This window comes from Scyliorhinus torazame, chromosome 13 (genome assembly GCF_047496885.1).
Source record: "Scyliorhinus torazame isolate Kashiwa2021f chromosome 13, sScyTor2.1, whole genome shotgun sequence".
Classification (NCBI taxonomy): Eukaryota; Metazoa; Chordata; class Chondrichthyes; order Carcharhiniformes; family Scyliorhinidae; genus Scyliorhinus; species Scyliorhinus torazame.
In genome coordinates this window covers 197,911,364-197,937,588 of record NC_092719.1, presented here as the reverse complement: position 1 = coordinate 197,937,588, position 26,225 = coordinate 197,911,364, and the positions used below count along the sequence as shown (strand labels likewise).

The window sequence follows — 26,225 nt, the reverse complement described above, 5'->3', positions numbered from 1 at the left end:
TTTGTTAATTGAAGATTGCAATCTGGAACATAATGGGAGGGGGTTGTGGTAGCTTGCCCCTTTAAGGGGGCAGTTCCCCAGAGTGTCATATGGCCCAACCGGCTAACGCGGTGAATCTGGGGAGGGCAGAACATAGCTTTCCCAGTTGGTTACAAGTTTGGAGTCTTGGAACACGGCAGCCTTTCATCTCACTGTCTGTAAATAGTCATTACTTTAATAAACTGTTATTCATTAATCAACTTGGTGGTGGCTCGTCTGGCGGGATCCAAGTAAATGCATCGTTTTGTGTGGCCAATCCTCCTTCCCACCAAAATGAAGCACTTCACACTTCTCTGCTTTAAATTTCATCTGTCTGTCTATGTCCTTGTAAAATTCATTACTACCCTCCTCGCAGTTTACAAGACTTCCAGGTTTTGTGTCATCCATAAATTTTGAAATTAGTCCTGCACAGCCATCTAGGTCACCAATATGTATGACAAAAAGCAGGGTGGCCAACACAATGCCTGGAGAAACAAAAGTGGCAGAATTAGGCAGAGTCAACATGGACTTACAAAAGGGAAATCATATTTGACAAATCCACTGGAATTCTTCAAGGATGTAACTAGTAGAGTTGATGAGGGGGAGCCAATGGATGTGGTTTATTTGGACTTTCTGAAGACCTTCTGCAAGGTCCCACATAAGAGATTAGTGTGTAAAATTAACTTGCAAGGAATTTGGGGAAGTGTATTGTGATGGATTGAAAATTGGTAGGCAGACAGGAAACCAATAGTATGAATTAACAGGTATTTTTCCAAGTGGCAGTGACTAGTGGGCTATGGCAGGGATCAGTGCCAAGACCCCAGTTATTCACAATGTACATTAATAATTTAGATTAGGGAGCTAAATGCAATAACTCAATGTGCAGATGTCACAAGGTTGGGTGGGAGGGCGAGCTATGAGGAGGATGCAGAGATACTTCCGTGTGATTTGGGCACGTTGAGTGAGTGGGCATTTAAATGCATGTAGTGGAATGGGATAAATGTGAGGCTATTCACTTTGGTTTCAGAAACAGGATTCCAGATTATTATCTGAAGAACTATAGATTGAAGGGTGGAATGTGCAATGGGACCTGAGTGGCCTTGAAAAACCAGTTGCTGAAGGTAAGCATGCAGATGCAACAGTGCGAGGATTCGAGTACAGGATCAGGAATGTGTTGCTGCCTTGAAGAGATCACATTTGGAATATTGTGTGAAGTTTTGGTCTCCTTATCAAAACAAAGGATGTTCTTGCTACGGAGGGAGGGCAGCGAGGGTTTGCACTGATTCCCGCGATGGCGGGACTGACATACGAGGAGAGATCGAGCATTATATTCGCCGAAATTCAGAAGAATGCGACGGGATCTCATAGACACCTATACAATTCTAATAGGACTAGACAGGGTAGATGCAGGACGGATGTTCCCTATCGTGTGGGGAGAGGGGGCCGGGGGGGGGGGGGGGGGGGGGGGGGAGGGGGTGGTGGAAAAGAGTCCAGAACCAGGGGTCATGGTGTAAGGATACAGGGTAAACTATTTAGGACTGAGAGGAGGAGAACTTTCTGCACTGAAGAGAAATGTGGAATTCTCTCTCACAGAAAGCAGTTGAGGCCAAAACATTGTAGGTTTTCAAGAAGGTGTTCGATATAGCCCTTGGGGCTAAAGGATAAAAGGATTTTGGGAAAAGTGGCAACAGGTTACTGAGTTGGATGATCAGCCATGATCATAATGAATGGCGAAACATGCTCGAAGGGCCGAATGGCCTCCTCCTGCTCCTATTTTCTATGTTTCTATGGAACCCGATGCTTACAAACTTTTTTCCAGTCCATAATACAACTACCCACAGCTACTCTCCATTTCCTGTCACCTAACCAACTTCATATCTGGCCAACTTAGGGGAAGCACGGTAGCATTATGGATAGCACAATTGCTTCACAGCTCCAGGATCCCAGGTTCGATTCCGGCTTGGGTCACTGTCTGTGCGGAGTCTGCACGTTCTCCCCGTGTGTGAGTGGGTTTTCCCGTTTCCTCCCACAATCCAAAGATGTGCAGGTTAGGTGGATTGGCCATGCTAAATTGCCCTTAGTGTCCAAAATTGCCCTTAGTGTTGGGTGGGGTTACTGGGTTATGGGGATAGGGTGGAGGTGTTGACCTTGGTAGGGTGCTCTTTCCAAGAGCCAGTGCAGACTCGATGGGCCGAATGGCCTCCTTCTGCACTGTAAATTCTATGATAATCTATGATATCGATGCTGCCACTGTCCCTTTTATTCCATGAGCTCCAATTTTGCTCACAAGCCTGTTACATGACAGTGTCGCAAATGCCTTTTGGAAGCCCATGTACAGATGTAAATTGCTACCATAGTGAGTATAAAAGTCAATTTTCAGCATCCTACCCGATCAGAGGAGCTGGCCTTTTACTCAGCGCTTCAGTAATGACAGGCTGTATGAATGAGAGAACACATTACATCATGAGCAATCGAAAGAAACGGTGTCCTACACGCCACAGGCAGTAACAATTGGGCTTTTTGTGAATGTTGTGGTTAAGGGAGAGGAATGTCAGTGCTGAGGAAGGGGGCAGTTTTCATCCCATGGTACAAAGATCAGCTGACAGCCATCACATTTCCGAGGTCCAAAATGATTTGGACAGTCGTGAAGCTCCCTTTGCTCGACTCCAACCTCAGAGGCACCCTCTTTATTGCAGCAGTGACGTTTCCCCATTCCCAATCCCTCCCCCTACTGGACTGGGGCCTCAAGACTGCCGATTCCGACCAAATAGAGGGGTCCCGCTTTGTTCCACGGTCCATAACCTGGGCTCTTAAAACAAGCTCATTTCGGAAGTTTGAACTGCAAATTTTTAAGGCCCAAGTAAATGCATTTGAATACGGAGCATCGCACTGCTTCATTCCTATGCACATGTTGCAAACTTGCAACACCAGCCAGCATTCAAATGGCATTCTATTTTTATTGATATCAGAGCCTAGTTTAGCTAACTTTTTGGGTGACAAGAAGGAATGACACATATCTCGTTAACCGAGGTTCAGGAATGCTTACACAATGCCAAGGTTTACAAAACGCACAGGACTGCAGCATGTCATGTGACGATGGACCAGACAATGCCCACAGACTCCAGGCTGCCTCCCACATTTTCACCTCCTTAAACCTGGGGTCATCCAAAACACTGTACTTGCAGACGTCACGTTCACCCAACGCTCGTGTGCTTGATGACTGACACTGGCTTCGGGTCAAACGTTGTCTTGATCTTAAAGATCTCATCCATTTTTCCAATGCCCCCATGCCCTTGCCTCTCCCAATCTCGGTAACCTCCTCTGTCCTCAAACCTCTCCGATACCCTTGCTCACCTAATTCTGGCTCTTGAGCATTCCCTGGTTTTAATTGCTCCGTCACTGATGGACGTGCCTTGACTGCCTGGCCCCCAAGCTCTGGAATTCGATCCCCTAAATCTCTCATTTCCTTCAAGTATTTTTATTTCAAATTTTCAACTTCTTACATTTTATAACAATAACAAATGCACCCAACAAGTTAGGGCCCGGCCCCCCCTTCCCCAGCAGTCAAGGGTAACCAACTGACCAAAATGCAGAATGAAACAATCTCCAACTCACTTCTCCCGCCCCGCCCCACCCCCCCCCCCCCCCCCCCCGAGAGCAAAGTTCACCTTCTCCAGGGGTAAAAACACCAGCAGGTCCCCTCTGCCACGCCAAGGCACAGGGTGGAGAAGCTGACTTCCACCCCAACAAGACCCGCCTACGAGCAATCGGCAAGGCGGAGGCTAAAACATCTGCGCCCGCTCCCGCTTGCAGCTCCGGCCAGTCCGACACTCCAAATATGGCTTCCACGGGACCAGGTTCCACATCTACATGCAAAACCCCCAAAATAGTGCTGAAACCGCCCCCTCCAAAACCTTTCCAAATGCAGGCAAGACCAAAACATATGCTCATGGTTCACAAGACCCTTCCCACATTGCTCACAGACATCCTCCACCCCCTCAAACAATGACTCAGCCTAGACTTTGTGAGGTGCACCCTGTACACCACCTTCAGCTGTGCATTGGCACCCCCCCCCCCCAGACCCTGCTCCCAACCCAAAATGCTGCCTAAACTGCCTTCAAGTCTTCAGCGTGACCACCACCACCGAACACTTCCCAAGGGGCCATCGGGAAGTGGCGCCGTTGCCAACTCCCGCAACCCCGACTCCCTACATCCTTACTCAGAAATTCCCCACCTCCCTATTAGTTCCCTGAACCTTCTTTGCATTTGCCACCCAATAATAGTACATCAGCAACCCACCCCCCCCCCCCCGCGCGCGACTGCCCTTCCCTCTGCAGCACCTCCTTCCTTATCCTGGCCACCTTACCCGCCCATAGGGAGGGGAGATCAGCCTATCGCCTTGAAAAATGTCTAAGACAAAAAGACCGGCAGGCACTGAAACAAAAACAAAAACCGCGGCAAAACTTATCTTCACTGCCTGTTCCCGGCTTGCCAACGACAGAGGACGATTATCCCACCTTGACAAATCTGCCTTCACCCTCCCCACCAAAATCCGCCTCCCCTTCCCAGAATCCCCCCATCCACTTCCTCTCCCCTGCCCCCACCATTCACACCTCCCAGGTCCATCAAAACCTGCTCGACCATGGCACCAATGACCATGGGCCCTCTCGACACCACACTCCTGTTCACCAACTAACCTTGGTTTGCTAGCACGGGAACCCCTGCCAGAGCCCCCCCTTCTCCCCACCAGACCCCCATCAACTCAGCCCCTCATGCCCAGAAACACTCCAACTCCACCCCCCCCCCCCACCGCACACTCCCACCAAAAGTCAACTCCACCCCCCACCTAGCCCCGCCATACTGCCCAAGTGGGGAGAGACACCCCCGAAACAAACAAAAACACATCCATGAGAAGAACACAAAAAACCCTCATTGAAAAAAAAATCCTGGAAAAGAAAACTCAAAGATAAACATTCCCAGGCCACACCATCAAAGTCCAGATCCCAACTTTCATCAGTCCCAGTCCTTCAGCCTTAACGAACGCCTCCGCTGCCTCAACTCCTTCGAGTTGGGAGTCACTCTCAGCTCTGCAGGGTGGACCACTCCGAACTTCACCCCACTGCTGCACAATGTCGCCTTCACCCATCCAAAGGCTGCCCACCTTTCCACCAACTTGCAAGAACTTGGTATCTACCAATGCCTTCCCACTTCACGTCCCGCTTCTGCTTGGCCCAGCTCAAAACCTTCTCCTTCGCGTGGTAGCAGAATATGACCGCCCTTGGTGGCTCATTTGTTCTAGGCCTCTGCTGGAGCAACCAATGTGCCCTGTCCAGCTCACAGGGAGGGCTCTTCCCCCCCCCCCCCCTCATCAACTTGGCGAACAGGTTTGCAAAATACACGGTTGGCCTCGAGCCCACCACCTCCTCAGGTGGACCCACGATCCTCAAATTGTGTCTCCTCGACCTGTTCTCCAGGTCCTCCACTTTGGCTCTTAGTCCTTTATTGACCACTGCAGCTCCCCTCAGCCATCGCGGTGAACTGGTTGCTATGTTGTGACAGTGCCTCCTTCACCCCCTTCAACTTCACTCCTTGCTCCTGCACCTCGACTGATGTCTTCGTTAATTACACCTTTATCGGGGCAAGCGTGCGTCCTCCACCCATCTCCTTCTGAAACACCTCTGAATATGTTTGGCGAACAGCCTTTCAAGCGCCCCCGACATCACCTCGGTCAGAGTCTCAACCGTGAAGGGAGAGGACCCACCTGACGAACTAGCCCCGCCATTTTTCCTCCCTTTGGACTCTCAGCAACACTCGCTGGCAGATTCACTCGCCCCTTCTTTCCCTGGCCTTTCTTCTGGAACTTCGACATTTCTCCCACCTCCTTAATGCTTCCCACACCAGTTCAACCAAAAAGTACCCCTGAGACTGGGCATAAAGATCCAAAAAACAAAGACCCTAGCAAGAGCCACCTAATGGGTGACCTCCACCTACATCTCGCCACCAGAGGTTCCCTCCCCATTTTCCTTCTTTAAGGCACTTTTTAATACCTACCTCTTTAGCAATCAACTGATCTCCGTATGGCTCGCTATCAGATTTTGCTTCATAATGCGCCTGGGAAGTCCTTTGGAATTGTTAGAGGTACTATATAAATGTAAGTTGTTGTTGATAGAACTTACACCATGGGATGGATTAGTTATATATATCCTGATTTTTAATATTTTAATCTGCACTTATCATTAGAACTCAGATAAGGTTGGAAAGAGCAACAAATTGTTTTAGATCAGATTTGTTCTTTAATCTGGTTCACCTTGAAGAACTAGGGGAGGGAATTTTTTTTTTTTTTTTAAACCACGCTATGCAGCTCAGGTATTTACTGACAGTCCACTCCCAACCCCCCCCCCCCCATCAGCACAAGAGGTCTTTTGAATCTACAAGAAGGCTGCTGAAACAATATTCTGACATAGAGCAGTGAGGAGATGTGGAATTAGGATTGTTAAAATTACTCAGCTTCCCTGGGCTAAATGAAGGGACCATTTTTAATCCAGAAAGCTCATGATCTGGTTACTCCAAGGTGATGGGGGGCTGCCTTCTTGAATCGCTGTAGTCAAATTGGGTGAAGGCGCTCCAACAGTGCTGCACTAGTTTATGCAATGGAGGGGTTTGCCAAGCCGCTTCAGAGGGTAAATGCTATTGGTGTGGGACTGGAATCACATACAGGCCAGACCTGGAAAGGAGAATGAAGGACAGCAGGAACGCGGGAACACTCAGCAGGTCTGGCAGCGTCTGTGGAGAGAGAAACAGGGCCAGAATTCTCCAGCCGTTGCAATTCACTGTTCCTGCACAGGATTCCTGGCAACGTGGGCTGGCTACAATGGGAATTTACATTGGCAAGTGGCAACAGTATAGAACCCCACCGCCAGCGAACACCGCGTCCCCGAGAAACACGTGGCTGGGGAACCGGAAGATCCGCCCAGAGGATTTTCTGTGCAATCCTGCCACTGGCCAGAGATGGGATCCTCTGGTTCTGCCGTTGTCAAAGTCTATGTTTCTACAGCTTGGGGCTCAGTAAATGGTTTGAAATTGACAAATAACGCACAAGGAAATAAATAAGAGGCAGCTTTACACACCACCTCCAATATGAACTGCCCGCGGGAGGTTGAGGCAGGGCCAACACTTATTCATCATATTACTGACTTTCATTTTCTGTTCCTTTAGCCATGACATATCACAGAAACATACTGGTCACAATATAGGAGGAGGCTGTCATAATATACATCTATGTATATAATGGAGTGCAGACAGGCAGTGATTGACACACAGGATGACCAGTAAGCACACAGAACAGAGCAGCCAATCACCAGACAGGACACGACCACTATAAAGCCAGAGGGCACCAGTTTCCCCGCTCTCTCGGGACCCAGCCTCTGAGACAGTCAGAGTTAGTGAGCTGGCCAGTGCAAACACCATGTGGTAGCTAGTAAGTCTGGTTAGGCTAGTATCAGGTCTCCAGTCAAGTCAGCATAGTGTCAACCCACAGTTGAACATGTATAATAGTTTAGATGTTAAATAAAATCATGTTGCATCTTATCAAGTGTTGGAGGTCTGTCTCTCGCCACACTGCATCAAGTGCAGTCCACATCAACACAGCCTACCCAACACATCAGAGGCCATTTTGGTGTGCCCAGTCTGTGCATGAGCAATTTAGCTAGTCCCGCTCTCCATAACTCTGCGCATTTATTTCCCCTTCAGGTGCTTCACCAATTGCTTTTTCAAAACCACGATTCCATCAGCGTATATCACAGAGCATTCCAGATCGGAACCACTCATTGCATAACAACATTTAGTTCTTTTGTTAATCACCTTAAATTTGTATCCTCTGGTTCTCGATCCTAGTGCCATTGGGAATGGTTTCTCCCTGGCTACAGTTTGGACCACCTTTAGGATATCAATCAGGTCTATGGATTATCCGCTCGGAATTGATTGAAGGTTTGGGCTCAACGAGGTGAGATATATCGGCTCCGGAGAACGGGACACTTTCTCACTTTGGTAGCTACTTTCAAACGCCAGTGCTCCGAGGCCATGTGCAGTTTTCTTTGAAGAGTAAAGCTCCTCAACACAAGATATTTCCGGGTCAGGAATAGCCTCATTCGGGAGGTGGAAGAAATAATTCTTTCCTCTGTTCTATTGAGCACTTCTAACTCAGGTGAGATTTGGAGCAAAAGACTTCCTGCCCTCCTCAAACAATGCAGCTCAATCCAAAGGATCGCCCATCTCTGGACCATCGGACTACAGGATTTACTTTACTATCAGCAGAGACCCAACAGGCTGAGACAATGCTTCTCCTTGAAATATAGACAATTACAATGCTAAGCGGTCATTTGAATTTTAGAGGTGCGAGCATTCAAATGTGAAGCTATTTGTAGAGAGCACGGCTGACCTCTTGAGCACCCACCCTGGTTTCCATTTTGCTCTCCTCATGGTCATTCAAGGGGAAAACATCCAGCTCAATTTCGAGTACCTCCAAATGAAATGTAGTTGGCTCTTTATGCAACTATGGCAATGGTGCAGAGGATCAAATCAGACATGGCTTCAATGTTTCTGAGGAGCGGCCTTTGTCCATCAGCAATCTCGTTTCATTGGCTGGTCCATGTGCAGGTCAGATGGATTGGCCTTGTTACGATTGCCCCTCAAATGTCCAAGGATGTGCAGGTTAGGTGGAGCGCTCTTTCAGAGGGTTTGTGCAGTTTTGATGGGCCATATGGCCTCCTTTTGCACCGTAGGGATTCTATGGAATTGTTTGACTATATAAAGCCTAGTGGCTTGTTCATTTCAATATTTTGGAACCTCTAGCGTTGGCCTCTAGGGCTCCCTTGAACGATACAAAACAGGGCACTCAGGTTAATAAAATATTTTAATAACAGTCATAACATTTGGATTGGAAGACAAGGGGGAATTACTAAAGTAAAATTAGATTTTTCTCCCCCTCCTTTGTTCCTCGGCCTGACAAGCACCACAGTAAATCAGCTCACTGCCTGCCAGCTCCCCCACTCTTTAAGTGCAAGTTCCTGAGTCTCCCAGAGCGAACTCTATGGTGATTATAAGATTGTTGTCCAGGAGACAACATTCCTAACCAGGCTGCTCCTCTGCTTGGCTTCAGAAACAGATCAGAGCATGGAAAGAAAACAGACCCAATCAAGTGCACTCCCACCCCAGCCGAACAGACAGCATCCCAATGCACTCTCTTCTCCCCCCCCTCCAACTCTCAGTCATTCAACCTCAACAACCCTTTTGAGTGCCAACGAACATTTGGCAACCTTGCATCGTAAATTGCTCAGAAAGAGGATTAAGGGATTTAATTCCCGACGCTCCACATCGCAGAACGAAACAATTCTCAACCTCACTTAGAATTATTTGCTCACTGCTCCTCCCAATCAAAGTGAGCAACAGTTTTACCTGCTCGATGCCAAATCTCGCCTCGTCAAAGCTCCATCGAAGCCCCTCGAGACATTTTACCACATTAAACAGTACGATTCTCAATCCACTTTGTTAGTCCGGTCATGCCCAGGTGTCCGTACCGATACTGAGAGCTGCCTAAATCCCCCATGAACACTCTTCAACAATCCCCCACGGAAAGCAAAACTCCAGCTGCAGGTGTAACTCATCTCCACTCGGAGATTATCCTGTCACCTCCCCTGGGATGGGCTGTCTGTGATAGAAACTGCACAAGGGGAGTCAGGATGAATAAATATTTCAGTGGCACCCCTCTACTAAGATCAGGTGCATACCTGCACGCACTGCGTGGTGCAGTGCAGAGGTTTAACAAGCTAGGAGACTCCTCAATCTGGCTAGCAACACATATTCCTCCACAGAAAAGGGCAAGTGGGATGCGAGAGGCGGATAGGAGGTCAATGCAGAAAATGAGCTAAGCACAATCAGCCACATGTGGAACCAGAGTACCTTCAGTAGGAGAAAAGTAGAAAAAAAAATTATAACAAATATTTCCAGGGAAGATTGAAACACGTTTTGCGAGATATCCTTTATTATTGACCAGTTAATTCTGAAGGACCAAAAGGAGGTTCACAATTGAGCCTTACTTTTTACATTTTAAAGATTTGAAAGTTGTCTCAGTGACTTGTGAATGGGGGCAAACATAATCTTAGCGATCACCATTTACCCAATTTGGTTCTTGAATATTCCACATGCGACGCGCAGATAGTAATTTGTGTTTGCAGTTGTTGGATGAAAAGCAGATGTTTCTTCTGAAGTGGCTGGGTGGGTAAACCCAATTACGAATTTCTGCTGGAGTCTCCCAAGAAGATGGTGAACACAGGCCGAGAAGCAAGAGAAAGGATGTTGTTGTTTGCCCGTTTGTAAATTAATTTAATTGCCTCATTTAAGAAAGGAGATTTGATTGGCTCCCTGTACCCGGGAGGAAGCTATTTTCCACTTGGGAATCTGCTTCAATATTACCCAGAAACAGTCCCTTCCTGTTACTGAACAACTCAAGTCACCCAGAAAGCAACACGTCACCCAATGTGTTGGCATGGATCAGTTCAATCCTCAATTTATGGAATATGTTTACACTCAATGTTATAATAAAACGAGAGCGAGTGGTAGAGCACACGGGCATCGACCCAACTGGTGTAACGAAAGAAAGTAAACATCCAATTTGCACACAGGAAAGTCCGAAGAACACTTTTAAGAGATTGTTTACTTTTAAGTGTTGGTTCAGGGATAATCATCGTCCAAATAACCGGGTCAAATTCCTCAGCTCTGGAAGTGTCATAGGACCTTTGGGTCCATCTGAGGGCCCTCGGTTTAAGATCTCATCCAAAAGTGTCCACACTTGTAGAATCATAGTTGAATTACAGCACAAGTACTGGCCATTTGGCCCTTCCAATCTGTGCTGGCTCACTGCAAGAACAATTCAGCTGGTCCCACTCCCCAGTCCTTTCCCCAGAGCCCTGCTCATTTTTCCCATTTTCCAAAGCCACGTTTGAATCTGCCTCCACTATCCTTTCAGGCAATTCATTCCAGATCATAATCACTCGCTGTGAAAACGTTTTCTGGCTCGCCTTTTAGGTTTTTTTTCCAAATCACCTGGAACCTAGGTCCTCTGGTTCATTTCCGTGTGGAAGCAATTTTCTCCCCATCACTCTGCCTAGATTTTGAGCACCTCTAGCAAATCTCCTCTCAACCTTCTCTTCTCCAGCTAATCCAATCTATCCATGTAAATGTTTTTTTTTTCTTTCATGGGATTTGGGTTTGGTTGGCCAGAATTTATTGCTTATCCATAATTGAGAGGGCATTAAAGAGTCAACCACATTGTTGTGGACCTGGATTCACATGTAGGCCAGACCAGGTAATGATGGTTTCTTTCCCGAAAGGATGTTAGTGGGAACTAGGTAGAGATGCCTCTTGACCTGCTGATTATTTCCAGCATTTTCTAGGTTTAAAACGTTTGTCATAATATCCTTGCTTTCTGCCAACTTTTCCACTTGAATTCCTCCTGTCCATATTTAGAAAGGAAACGGCCTACACTGTCAAAATGTAATTACATCTTCCCTGCCAGTCAGTGCTGGAACATCTCAAATGTTCAATCAACTGTCCCTCAATCTCCAATGCAGAGAAATGCCTAAGCTTCAAACAACTCAAATAATAATCTCCTTCCAAAATTCTTATTTAACCGAATAACTCATTCGAAATATATGAAATAAGATCAGAATGCAATATTTTAAAATACCACCTGTGGGGAAAACTGTGGGGCTGCCATGTTCCGATTGGAATCTTCAAATTCATAATACTCCATATACAGGTTTCCCTTCTTGTATCTATGCTTATAGTTACTCCTAAAAGTAACAGATATAGGGAAGTCATTGGAGTTGTGTGTTATGTACAGTTATACAGAATTTGGTTATGATTATTTGTGGGAAAGTCTAGTGCAACCAAAGGATGTGACCCATGTCTGACGCCACCAGCTGGTTGGAGGTCACATTGTTAACTATGTACAATACTATTCGCAGGCATCTCACCACAGAGAGGGTTGGGATTGGGCCTAAGTTTGTGGTGGGGAAGGTGGGGGGTGAAACGCGTGTTCCTGTATGCTGATTATTTGTTGCTGCATTTAGGGCAGCATGGTAGCACAAGTGGCTAGCACTGTGGCTTCACAGCGCCAGGGCCCCAGGTTCGATTCCCGGCTTGGGTCACTGTCTGTGCGGAGTCTGCACGTTCTCCCAGTGTCTGCGTGGGTTTCCTCCGGGTACTCCGGTTTCCTCCCACAGTCCAAAGAAGTGCAGGTTAGGTGGATTGGCCATGCTAAATTGCCCTTAGTGTCCAAAAGGGTTGGGAGGGGTTGTTGGGTTGCGGGGGTGGGGACTCGATGAGCCAGGTGGCCTCCTTCTGCACTGTGTGTGTTCTATGCTACATATCTCTAATCCAGGCTCCTCAGTAGGGGATATAACAGTAGAGTCTGCACATGCTCCCCGTGTGTGCGTAGGTTTTCCTGGTGCTCCAGTTTCCTCCCACAGTCGAAAGATGTGCAGGTTAGGTGAATTGCCCTTAGTGTCCAAAATAGCCCTTAGTGTTGGGTGGGGTTACTGGGTTATGGGGATAGGGTGGAGGTGTGGACTTGGGTGTGGTGCTCTTTCCAAGAGCCAGTGCAGACTCGATGGGCTGAATGGCCTCCTTCTGCACTGAAAACTCTATGATAATGGGACTGCTTAAAAGATTTGGGGCATTTTCAGGCTACAAGTTAAATTTGGGGAAAAGGGAGTATTTTGTGGTGGGGGGGGTTGCCATTTTTGGGGCTCAGGATTGGCCTGGTTCAGTAAGTTGAACTTTACGAGTTTGGTGGGCAGGGTCAAGACGGATGTATCAAGGAGGGACAGTCTTGCCCTATCATTGGCAGGCTGGGTGCAAGTGGTTACGGTGAACATTTTGCTGTGTTTTATTTCATAGCTTACCGGTCTCTTTGCCAAAATCGTTTCTATGGGGCTGGATAGGTTGGTTTTGTTGTTTTTGCAAGTAAGGTGGCACGGATTAGGAGATCGGTACTTCAGAGAGGGTGACAGTTGGGGAGATTAGCCCTTCCAAACGGTTATACTTTTGGAGGGCAACGGTGGAGAAGGTGCGGGGTTGGAGCAGGAAAAGGAGGCTTTGCGGGTGAAGATGGAGGCAGGCTCTTGCAAGGGGTCGGGATTGCAGACGATGGCAATGGGGTCACTCCCATTTGCCCCTGGAAAGTTCTCGTCGAGTCCTGTGGTGGTGGCCACGCTGAAAACCATGGGGCCAATTTTGGCAGGACTTTAGTTTGGAGGCGGGGCTGAAGTTGATGCCGATCCAAGGGGACTACGGGTTTGAGCCAGGGAGGATGGACACGAGGTTTCGGGGATGGGAGGAGAGAGCGAGGGGTGATGGTGATGAAGGACTTGTTTTTGGAAGGGCGATTTGCAAGTTTGGAGGAACTGAGGGAGAGTTTAGGGTACCGCGTGGGGAGCGTCTCAGGTGCGCGATTTTGCGAAAAAGCGTTTCCGACCTTTCCGGTGGCGCCACTCTCCTCGTTGCTGCAGGGGGGTGCCGTTGGTGATGGGGCTGGAGGGGGGAAATCAACTCGGCAATATATGGGAGGATTTTGGAGGAGGATGTGGCATCTCTGGAACGTGTTTCGGGCAAAGTGGGAGGAGGAGCTGGAGGTGGTGCTGGAGGAGGGGCAAGTGGGAGGAGGAGCTGGTGATGGTGCTGGAGGAGGGGTTGTGTTGTGTGGTGCTGCAGAGGATGAATACCTTATCCTCGTGTCGAAGGCTGGGGTTGATACAGCTAAAGGACGTACACAGAGCGCACCTGACTAAGTTGAGGATGAGCCGGCTGTTTGAGGGTGTGGAGGATATTTGTGAGCAGTGTGGGAGGGGCCCAACCATGTACACATGTTCTGGTCCTGCCCAAAGTTGGAGAAATTTTGGGGGTTGTTCTGCAGCACCGTGTTGACGATCTTGCATGTGGATTAAGAGCCCAGTCCCCTGGAGGCCATATTCAGGGTGTCAGACTTGCGGACGGGTGCGGGGGCAGATGTTTTAGCCTTCGACTCGTAGATCGCTGGCAGCCGGGTCCTGTTGGGGTGGAGGCCGGTTTTTCCGCCCTGTGCCTCGGTGTAGCTGGGGGATTTGGTGTTGTTGCACTTAGAGTAGGTGGAATTTGCTTTAAGAAGGGCATGCGAGGCGTTCCATAAAAGATGGGGCTCGTTTATACTACATTTTGGAGAGCTGGTGACCGTCTATTGCTAGGGAGGATGGGGAGGGAGCGGGTTGGTGAGGTTGGTCGGGGTCCTGTGGGAGGGTTTCTGGGATTGCTGTTCGGTATATTTTGTTATGTAATGTGTGTTCAATGTAAAAATATTAAAATTTGAATAGAAACACTTCTGAAAAAAACACCATCCCAGCAGTTTTCGCTCAAGAGCCACATCTGAGAGGGGGTGTCTAATTTAAGAATATCATCCATCAGGATAGCAGGAAACAGACTTAAATTACTATTACTCGGAGGCCCAAGTAAAACCATAGACATGAATTATATTAAATAAACCTATCATCGGGACAGTGTATCCGGTCATCTATTGTTCTCTTGACCATCCATCATCCGTTAATCTCTTTCAGTTCCACCACAGACCGTTTTAATCAAATTTGCCTCTAAACACATCCAAAGCTGACGAGGATTGTTCCCAATGTTTGATTTCAAGGGTAGTTAATACTGGGGTGCACTAAGCTGTACCAGAAGCTATTTTAACACCAGCTCCTGTTTAATTAGGATCACCAAAGACTGACAGTCATGACTCGCTCCAGGCAGTTAGGGCGGGATTCTCCCAGCCCTGGGCCGGGCCGGAGAATCCCACCGGCTGGGCCACGCCGCCCTGACGCTGGCACGCGATTCGCCGCAGAGCGGAGAATCGGTGCCATTGGCGCTGGTGTGGTTGGCGCAGCGCGGTCGCGGTCGCGGGCCACTCTACGCGGCCGGCCCGTCAATTCTCCAGCCCGGATGGGCCAAGCGGCCGTAAGAATAAAACGGAGTCCCGCCGGCGCTGTTCTAACCTGCTCCGAGCCGGCAGGACCTCGGGATGGAAGGGTCGGGTGGCGGCCTGTGGGGGGGGGGGGGTCAGACCTCGGGGGGGGGCCTCCGATGTGGCCTGACCCGCGATCGGGACCCACCAATCGACAGGCCGTCCTTTTGGGCTGGGGGCCTCCTTCCCTACGTGCCGGCCCCTGTAGTCCTGCGCCATGTTGCGTTGGCACCGGCGCCCCTGCGCATGTGCGGACCCCGTGGCGCACAGTTCGCGCCGGGATCGGCAGCTGGAGCGGCGCGAACCGCCCCAGCGCCGTGCTGGCCCCCTGTAGGGGCCAGAATTAGTCCTGGCAGCGGCCCGTTCACGCCGTCGTAAAACACAAAGGCGTTTACAACGGCATGAACACTCTGCCGCGGGATTAGAGAATCCCGCCCCTAATTCCCCAATTTCAGAAGCCGAAGTGCAACAGCAAAATCACGAACCCAGAAGAGAATGAATGATTCCAGGGATCAGAGTACAGCAGCTGTTGAATCAGAGAAATCTACAGTGTGGACGGAGGCCATTCAGCCTATCACATTCTTGCTATCAGACACGCAGCCATCCAGCTTAATCCCACTTTCCAGCTCTTGGTCCTTGGCCATGTAGATTACAGCGCATTACTTGCTTATCCAAGTTCTTTTCAAAAGTTATAGGGGTTTGTGCCTCTACTACCCTTACAGACAGTGAGTTTCAGATCTCCACCATCTTCTGGAAGTTTCAAATCTCCACCACCTTCTGGAAGTTTCAAATCTCCACCACCTTCTGGGTGAAAAACTGACCCCTCTAAATAGCCAACCTTTTATTCCTAACTCTACGCCTGGTCATCTAGGTCCCTCAACCTCCTCTATTCCTATCTTTTCTCAGAACTAAAATTCCCCAGTTCAGGTAACATCCTCATAAATCCCTGCTGCACTCTCTCTAGTGCAGTGACATCTTTCCTGTAGTGCAATGATGAGAACAGCACACAGTACTTCCGCTGTGGCCGAGCTAATAAAGTTCCAGCACAACCTCCCAGCTATTATATTCTATAAACTTGGCTGATAGAAGCAATGTTCTATATGCCATCTTGACCATCCAGCAACCATGAGAGATCTGTGGACATGCACTCCCAAGGTCGCATCTCAGTACAGTACCTTACCATTTGTTGTCCATTCGCTGGTCTTGTTAGCCTCCCCCAAAATGCATTACCTCACACTTTTTTCCAGATTGAACACCATTTTCTGCCCATCAGACGAGTCCATTGATACAGAAGCTATAGAGTGCTGGAAGGTGTAATCAACAACATGACCAATTTGCGCATCAAAGACGGACCTGAGGTCAATGAAATCTGGCAGCAACAGACCAGACCCATAATTTAATGAGTATTCCAAATGTCTGTGTGTTGATGCTGGTTGTTGCCTCGATGGGCAAGCTCTGCCTTCCGACACCTCGCTCATTCCTCACAGACCCCATTAACAAACTATTCTATAAATATGGGTAATTACAGGCAAACCCAAACTGGTCCTGACCTGGCAGTTACTCCGGTGAGAGATATGCTGCATGCCGTTACGGATTGTCTAAATCCCAATGTCAAAATCATAACATGCGAGCAAGCACATACGAAGGAGGTTCTTGACTTTGTGCAGCAACTTAAACAGCCTCAGTACATCCCAAAGCACTTCACAGCTAGCTTCTGAAGAACAATCATCGCAGTAACGTAGGGAGCACGGAAGTTAAGTTGGATATAGAAAGTATAGGAGATAAATTATCAGATGATCTCTCTTTGTGATGATTCGAGATAAATATTGGTCAGAGCACCGGGAGAACTGCCTGCAGCTTTGAAACGTGCCACTGCTGCGGTGCTTAAAGCTATTTGACGAGAAGTTGGAAATGCTATGACGAAGGCAAAGTGGACATTTTAAAACACTTACAAAGCCATAGCTATTGTTACAATGGCAAACACAGCCACCAATGTTTGTATCAACAAAAGGTGCTAAGGACTGGGTGAGGGAGGAATGTTGGTCAGGACATCCGAGTACCAACTGGGCTCTTCCCTTAACAACAGCACAGCTAGCTGAGCAGGCAAATTAAGCCTTGGTTCAAACGTCACCAGAGAGGCTGCACTTCAAACAATGCAGATAAGCGCCCCCCTCGGTGCGACACTAACTAGCCAGCCTGAGTTAGGTGCTCAAACCTCATTAGGCATAAATCCTGAACTTCCTGACTTAAAAAGAGGAGGGTTCTGCCAACAATACCAAAGGCTTCAGGCACCAGAAACCAGCAACCTAAAAGAACAATCTGAAGTTATTTTCCCTCCTTCCATGGAGTCACTGAATTGAGAGAACACAAAATAAAAATCCCAGGCGACAGGTTTGAGGTGCAAAGTCTGATAGTCAGTCATGCTTGCAAATAAAAGGAATAGATATCTTGTTTAACTCCACAATGAGCACTTGCTAATCAGTATTCCGAGGACCTTACATCACAGAGGGTACCTCATCCTCCAGCATTGGGCACAAATGTGCAATTGGTAGCAAATCGTTAGATTTTTATGCAGAGTTACTCTTGTAATCGGCATTTGCTCCAATAGGTTTAGATTGGTTTGTGACCATTTTGTATTTGTGACTCCTGGTTTTGGATGCTCCAAATGGGAACACCTGTTGGATGTCTAACTCAATAGAATCTTTAAAATTCTGCAAGACTTCTATCAGTTCAGTCCCCAACCTTCTCTTTTCTAGAGAAACGAGCTCCAGACTGTTCAATCTTTGTCAATAGGTTGGCATGTGAGAGTACCTTTAAGAAATGGGTGTGTATATAAATATCTGTAGTGAGAGTACCTTTAAGAAATGGGTGTTTACTACTGCAGTGATGTCAGAGAGTGGGTGGAGCTGGTCTGTCTGCCAGCTTTTTACTTTCGTTTTAGGCTGTTTGCTGCCGGGTGTGTTTTAGTTTCGTTTTCAGTGTTGGAGCTGAAGCCAGACCAAGCAGGTGCACTGCTGTTCTTTCTGCCATCAAAAGACTATCTCTTGATCATTTGGTGAATTCAGAAGTATAAATGTTTTCAGTAGTGACTTTAACCTGATGTGCTTCTGTTAAAGGTTTTGTTTTTAAGTCTTATGGATGTTAAAAGGGCAGCTTGATCATTATTTAGTGTTGTATTCTTTGGGGGTTGTATTTGAATTAATGATTGCAAAGACATTTACTGGATGTTTTAAAAAGGTTAACTGGAGTTCACCTGACCCACAACTTTTAATAGACTGTGGTATGGGGAACACACTGCCCACCCTACAGGTGTGGTGCAGCAGAAATGGAAAAGTATTTTTTGAAGCAAAACAATGTTTATTCTATGAACTCCAGTTAACCTTTGGGGTTCTCTAGACCCTGGATCATAACAAGGTGTAACCTCTCAGTTATGGTAACATCCTGGCAAATCTAATTTTTTGTTTTTGCGCCTTCTCCAGTATTTCAATGTTCTTTTCTTGAAGATCATGGGAGATCAGAACTGTGCAGAATCCTCCAAACATGGTTTTACCAAGGTTCGAGACACGTCTAACAAAACATCACTGCTTCAAAGTGCTAGAAATGAGCACACGTGCTAACTTTGCTCCTTCTCTGGCCTCGGCAATCTGTGTTGTTACTCAATGATTTACGTTTCCCTTTGCTGCTTTGCCCCCTTTTGATTCAAATTCAAATCATATTTGCCTGAAGAGGGAGAATGCAGACAGCACACGTTCCGCAAAGTAAACTCTGATGGGATTGTTCATCAGCATTTGCAACACTCAAAAGAACCTGAACATTATTGACATGTGCAATTCTGCACCAGTTGCAGCATTTAGGGCAGTAGTGGGAGACCTGCGGCCCACCTGGGTTCGGAGTGTGGCCTATGCGACATTTCGTTGACCGCTGCCCACGACAGGATGTCCACATTCCGCAGATCACCGACCGATGTGATGGAAGTGAAACACACGCAAATTAAGAGCAAATGCAGCGAAGTGTGTGCTGATTGCTCACAGCACTGACCATGAGGGCTGTGCACTCCCTCAGCATCCAAAGTGCAAATATTTCTTTTTTTTTTAAAAAAACCAGTTGAAGCTGGAGGACAGTTCTAGTAATATATAAATGATTAAGCTTCTTCTGTAACTCGTTGTGAAATATTTGGTGTTATAAAATGTATATTTAATCTTATTCATGGGGTCATGGTGAGTGAACATGCCTCGTCTCAATCTTGTGGCCACTGAGATGAAGGAGGGAGACTCATGGTGCCCACTCACTGGATATGGTCGCCCATCACTGATTTACGGAATACTGACCCATGTCCATTGACTTTGCAGCTGGTAATTGGACAGAGATAAGTTGATGCTGGTTGCGCCAGTAGCTGCACACAGTTGGAATCCCGATAGTAATTGCTCCACCTTGTTGCATCATGTCTAACTAACCAAGTACACATGTCCATTGTGCAATGGGACAATGTTTTCTCAACTGTTTATTTACTGTTTATGGCCTGACTGTGCCACTGTGCTGTAGACTCCAATGGGATGCAGGAATGCACGGGAGGATAGGAATGAACAAAGGTTTATTACGATATACACAGTAGTTACAATAGCACCAACTCCTCTCCTCGAAGGGCCATCCTCCACGACCTGCATCCAGGTTGGGGTTTTATACTGAGAGGTTCCTCCTTGTTAAGGCAGAAATCCCACCCCCAATTACCCGAGAGTTTCATAGTCCTTGGCCCCCGAGGGGGTCTTAACATGTGCAACACATTCCTCTCATCAGCTTCAAGCTAGAATTTAACTTTGGTGCAGCATGCAAAAGCAAATGTTAACAGAATTAAGAATTTAGAGCCCACAATCACATTGGTGCTGTAAAAATTAGCCACTGATATAGACCTTCTCCTTTTGCCACACAGATGATGGGAGAATTCCCCGCAACTGCACTGACATGGCACTTCCCCTCTCACCTCAAGGTCATGACTCTTGCTTTGGTACATTTGCCATGCTGCCAGTATCGGACCCTGTTGATATGTCCGTGCACAAGTCTAGACAGAGAATGTCTATTCAGCTTGTGAGAAACATATCTTGAAGACAACCATCTCACCCAAGTATTGTGAGCTAGGTGGTTGGGGGATGGGGAGGCACTAAGCTGCCTTCAATAATATATTGTACTCCGAGAAAACTCATCCCCAGATGCGTAAAAATCTGTGAACCAAACTACTGACAAAATAACTAGGTGAACTGTCCTTTACTCAATTACGGAGGATATGGGACATTTCCCATTTACTGAAGTCCAGTCAGCTTAGTGTAGGTTAACAGATTTAGATCCAAAAGTATGCACAGGATGCTGCTGATGCCATACATCATACCACTCGTCACTCCTCAATAATGAAGCAATCCCATGTCCAAATGTAGCAAGACCTGGACAATATCCAGCCTTGGGCTGACAAGTGGCAAGTTACATTAGTGCCCCACAAAAGAGAGGATCTAGCCATCTCCCCATGACATTCAATGGCATTAACATCGCTGAATCCCTCATTATCAACATCCGGGAAGTTACCATTGATCAGAAACTGAACTGGACTAGCCATATTAATACTGTGGCTACAAGAGCAGGTCAGAAGCTGGGGATCCTAGGGCGAGTAACTCACCTCCTGACTCCCCAAAGCCTGTCCACCATCTACAAGGCACAAGTCAGAAGTGTGATGGAAGACTCCCCACTTGCCTGGTTGTGTGTACAGCCTCAACAACACCATCCAGGACAATGCAGCCCACTTGATTGGCACCCCTTCCACAAACAATCAATCTCTCCACCACAGTGGCAGCCATGTGTGCCATCTACAAGATGCACTGCAGTAATGCCCCAAGGTTCCTTAGATAGCACCTTACAAACCCACGAGGGCTACCATCTAGAAGGACAAGAGCAGCAGATATCTGGGAACACCACCACCTGAAAGTTCCCCCAAGTTACTCACCACCCTGACTTGGAAATATATTGCCGTTCCTTCATGGTTGCTGGGGCAAAATCCTGGAACTCCCTCCCTAACAGCTCAGAGGGTGTACCTACATCTCAGGGACTGGAACGATTCACGAAGGCAACTCACCACCACCTTCTGAAGGGCAGCTATGGATGGAAAATAAATGCTGGCCTGGCCAGCGCACCCAAATCCCGTAAATATAGATTTTCTTTTAAACTACAAAACAGTGGCAAGTTTTCTGCTCTCTCCATGGTTCACCCTCAAATGCCACTGCAATCTCCTCTAGCCCTACAGCCCTCAGAGATTTGCCCTCTTCAAATCTGGTCTTTGGAGTATCCCACATTTTGAATTGTCCCGCTGCTGCCAGCTGTGCCTTTGCTGCCTGGGCCCAAACTCGGAAATCCCTTTCCTAAACCTCCCTGCCCCTCTATTCTCTTTTAAGATTCTCCATGAGGGTCCATTTCTTTGAGCACGCTTCTGATCATCTGCCCAAATAGCTCATTAGGTAGTTCAAGTGTCAAATTTTGTTTGATGAATGCTCGAGACGCGCCTTAGAACGTTTTACTGCTTTAAAAGGTGCTATATAAATGCAAGTTGTTGCTTGCTCAGCTATCCATTTGGGCACTGACACTTGGGGTTGGCAGAATCCCATTTCCCAGTGAGAGGCCTACTGCTTCAAGCTTCATTAGTGAGCCAAGCATTGGCAATCCCATGGGGCACCAAAAGGCCTACCCTGTTTGGATATCGACTCGACCACAGGAGGATTGAACCAATTTAAACATTTGCCCCCAGGGGTGCAACCTTACAGCCACTTGGACCCAAAAGGGATCCTGCTCACCGTCCTTCTCCCCATGACTTCACCAAGAGGATTGTTATGCAGGTCGAATATTCTATATTTGTACATCTGAAAACGTCGAAAAACAACACCTTTTTTTGAAACTCCTCAGCCTTTTAGTGCGGGAGGTCGAGTGGTTTGTTGGCATGGATTGTTTACCTCGCGATGTTTATGGTGAACATGTCAAAAAGAAACTTACCGGTAACCTGTACTTATTATTCAGTGATGCATCATTTTTTTTGAAAACTAGTTTTATTATTTTTACTTTACTACTTTGTTCAAAATCCTGGAATTCCCACCCTAACAGTACAGTTAGTTTATCTACCCCACATGGCCTGCAGTGGTTCAAGAAGGCAGCTCATCACCACCTTCTCACGGGCAATTAGGGATAGAACATAGAAAATACAGCACAGAACAGGCCCTTCGGCCCACGATGTTGTGCCGAACCTTTGTCCTACATTAATCATAGATTATCATTGAATTTACAGTGCAGAAGGAGGCCATTCGGCCCTTTGAGTCTGCACCGGCTCTTGGAAAGAGCACCCTACCCAAACTGAACACCTTCACCCAATGGAAAATAACTCAACACCTTCACCCAATGGATGGAAAATAAATGCTAGCCTAGCATCCCAAAAATGAATTTTAACAAATAGACCGTAGCTGGAATCTTCCCAAATGAAATGAAAAATGAAAATCGCTTATTGTCACAAGTAGGCTTCAAATGAAGTTACTGTGAAAAGCCCCTAGTCGCCACATTCCGGCGCCTGTTCGGGGAGGCTGTTACGGGATTCATGGTTAGCGTTAATGGAAGCCAGTATTTCTAATTGTCTCCTGTTTCTGGCTTAAAAGAGTCAATGTGAAATGAGTCAGGAATTGCTGGGGATTCATTAATGAATGGGTTTTAGAGAATAAATTAGAGAATAAATCAATCAGTGCAGAGTTCCTTGTACTGAGAGTTGAATGAGTGAAGCAAGGTTCCTGGCAATGACTGTTTGGATTAGATTTGGGAGCATCAGCACAAACTTCGGAATCTGGAAACAGTCTGTTATCTGTGATGGAACCACTAACACATCTCCACCCAAAACCTGATGCTTAATTCAGAGTCACATGCTTCATTACAATAGTAAATCGACTTGCTGTGCATCACTACAAAACAGAGGCACAGCAATCAAAGGCAAGGTGAATTCCCAAAGCAGAAAGTGCTGAGTCAGGCACTCGCCTTCACTACGTTGTTTAACTCACGGTAAATCTGCGGTTCAGTCTTTCTTCCGGCTAACCTGTCATTTCGGCACCTTAGTCAGCAACATGATAATTAGTCAGCATTACGGAGGTGGTCAGAGCTCCCCCTTGGTGGCCCGCTGGGCCCCCATACTGCCTAGTCTGGTACCGTAAGGAAAGTCTCGAGGGTCAATCACTGGCCTGTGTCTTCAGCTGATCACAGCTGGGATGAAAGGGGCGGCACGGTAGCACAAGTGATTAGCACTGTGGCTTCACAGCGCCAGGGTCCCAGGTTCGATTCCCCGCTGGGTCACTGTGTGTGCGGAGTCTGCACGTTCTCCCAGTGTCTGCGTGGGTTTCCTCCGGATGCTCCGGTTTCCTCCCACAGTCCAAAGATATGCAGGTTAGGTGGATTGGCCATGGTAAATTGCCCTTAGTGATCAAAAAAGGTTAGGAGGGGTTTTTAGGTTACTGGGATAGGGTGGAAGTGAGGGCTTAAGTGGGTTGGTGCAGACTTGATGGGCCGAATGGCCTCCTTCTGCGCTGTATGTTCTATAAAGAAAAATAAAAAAAGGTGGCGAGCTACCGGACGAAGGAGGGTAAAATCTAGCCACAAAATACTGCAGAGGCTGGCAGTAAGGAACAGGAAAAAAAACAGCTGTAAAAACACAGCAGGTCTAGCAGCATCTGAGGAGAGAGAAACACAGTTACCGTTTCAGGTCGATTGTCTTTAAATCGCATGAAAGGTCATTGTCCTGAAATGTTTAGTCCCTCTCCCTCCACAATCACCGTCTGACCTCCTGAGTTTCTGCAGCACCTTTTGTTCCTATTTCAAGACCTTGACATTGCCCCTTCTCCAATGACACCTGTCCACACAGTGCAGATGGTGAGGCTGCCAGTATGCTAGCAATGTTACCCAGACACCCCGAGCCGCAAGGTCAAATCCTACCATGGGAGCTTAAGGAATTTAAAATCAATTAATCAATAAATCTCGTCTTATTCAAAATTATGATGAAACTATGATTGTCGTGAAAAACCGGTCCGGTTTACTAACATTCTTCAGGAAAAGAAATCGGTCGTCCTTACTTGGTCTGGCCTGTACGTGACTCCAGACCCACAACAATGTGGTTGACTCATAACTTCCCTCTGAAAATGGTCTGGCAAGCCACTCACTTGTACCAAACCACTCACAGCCACCTTCTCAAGGGCATTTAGGAACAGAGAATAAATGCTGGCCTTGCCACCAATGCCCACATTGCAAGAACAAAAATATGTATACCTTTTAAATTACTTAAAAAATGGAAACAACAGAAACGCAACCGTCCCTTTAAATAGCTGCCAATCGAAACACGCTTATTTCTGGGTTGGGGAGGTATATCTTATTTGGCCTGCATCTATCGTAATTTGGAAAAATGAGAGATGGTGTTATTGAAAAATACAAGATCGAGAGGGGACTCGACAGGAGATGGGGTGGGGGGGGGTGAACAGATGTCCCTTATGGGAGAGACTAGGACTAGAGGACACAAATTAAAAATAAGGGCTGTCACATTTAAGACAGTGACGAGGAGAATTTGTTTGCTCTCAGATAATCAAGCGTCTGTAGAACTCCTTCCCCAGAAAGCGGTGGAGGAAGGGTCACTAAATATTTTAATGGCAGGGGTAGGTAGATTCTTGATGAACAAGGGGGTCAAAGGGCATCAGGGCCAAAGAAAAGTGAAGTTGAGGCCACTATCAGATCAGCCATGATCTTATTGAATTGGGGGGGGCGGGGGCAGCAAGGTGGTGCAGTGGTTAGCACTGCAGCCTCACGGCGCTGAGGTCCCAGGTTCGATCCCGGCTCTGGGTCACTGACCGTGTGGAGTTTGCACATTCTCCCTGTGTTTGGGTGGGTTTCGCCCCCACAACCCAAAGATGTGCAGGGTAGGTGGAGTGGCCACGCTATTTTGCCCCTTAATTGGAAAAAGTGAATTGGGTATAAATTGAAACAAAAAAAATAATTTTGGGGGGGGGGGGAAGAGAAAGAGAGAGAGAAAAGCTGACTCGAAGGGTCAAATGGCCTCATTCTCCAAATCCTTATGTACAAGTGCACAGATACAGAACAACTACCCAGTTCACCTTGACCATTGTCAGTACGGGGGCTGACAATAAGACCATCACACAGGAATGTCAAAATGAGTGAAAATCTTTTCTGTTAAAAACAACATGTGAAGAGACCTTTAAGCATCAGCTAATGTGACAGGAAGCAGCTGCTCTAGGGATTCAATCTGCCCCTAGAACGATGGCAGAGTCCCTTTAACCCACTTCAGACACAAATGATCGGAGGCAATTAGCATGATTTCCAGACAGAATTATTCAACCAATTGGTTTCAGCAGGAGGCAAGGAACCCTTTCCCCAGCCTCCAGGCAAGCTCCTTTCTGTGGGCGCAGTAATGGGAGCGGTGGGGCAGATGGGGTTCACATAAACCAATCAACACCCGTCATTACCGAGATACACCACATCTTCCCCCACATTTCATTAACTTCACTGACCTCAAGGAGTCGATTAAAAAGACAGGCTAGAGTTGCAAAACCTCTTCAGAAACAACAGTGGCAAAAGGGAAGCTGACTTTATTTTAAAAAAAGTAGTGAGATCCTTCGGATAATTAATTAAACGGAGGCCTGGTTAATCGCTCTGATTGACACAAGTGGATGTTAGGTTCAAGAGAAAAGGCCTACCACAGTGCTCAGCTAATGTTCTCCCTCAGTCAATACGACCAAAGAAACGGTTACCGTAATCTCGTTGCTGCTTGGGATCTTCCTGCCCACGGAAAGGCTGCCACCTTTACTTGAATAAAAGTCACTTCACTCCAAAGGTTAACATGCTGCAAGTATTTGGGGGAAATCTTTAATGGGCGATGCGTTACTTTTCTGAACATTGCTGCTTTTTTTGTCTTGCAAGGTGACTCGTCATTTACTGCCTCACACAGATTAGACAAGGTGTTAACCTTAACACAACGTCTTGATCACAAGACAATTAAATTCATAGATTCATAGAATTTACAGTGCAGAAGGAGGCCATTCGGCCCATCGAGTTTGCACCGGCCCTTACAAAGAGCACCCTACTCAAGCCCACATCTCTA

At 47.2% G+C, this 26,225-nt stretch overlaps 1 protein-coding gene across 5 annotated transcripts in view; it reads right to left on the bottom strand.

The window, feature by feature from the left end:
• plxnb1b (plexin b1b) overlaps positions 1–26,225 on the bottom strand; it is a 323,503-nt gene that overhangs the window by 238,325 nt on the left and 58,953 nt on the right. The window contains exon 1 of one of the 5 annotated variants that reach the window (XM_072472814.1): positions 9,472–9,668. The exons of the other annotated variants lie outside the window; for them this stretch is intronic. The gene's annotated coding sequence lies outside the window, so the exon portion shown is untranslated. Of the gene's footprint in view, positions 1–9,471; positions 9,669–26,225 lie in introns of those variants that run through there. 5 annotated transcript variants of the gene reach the window in all.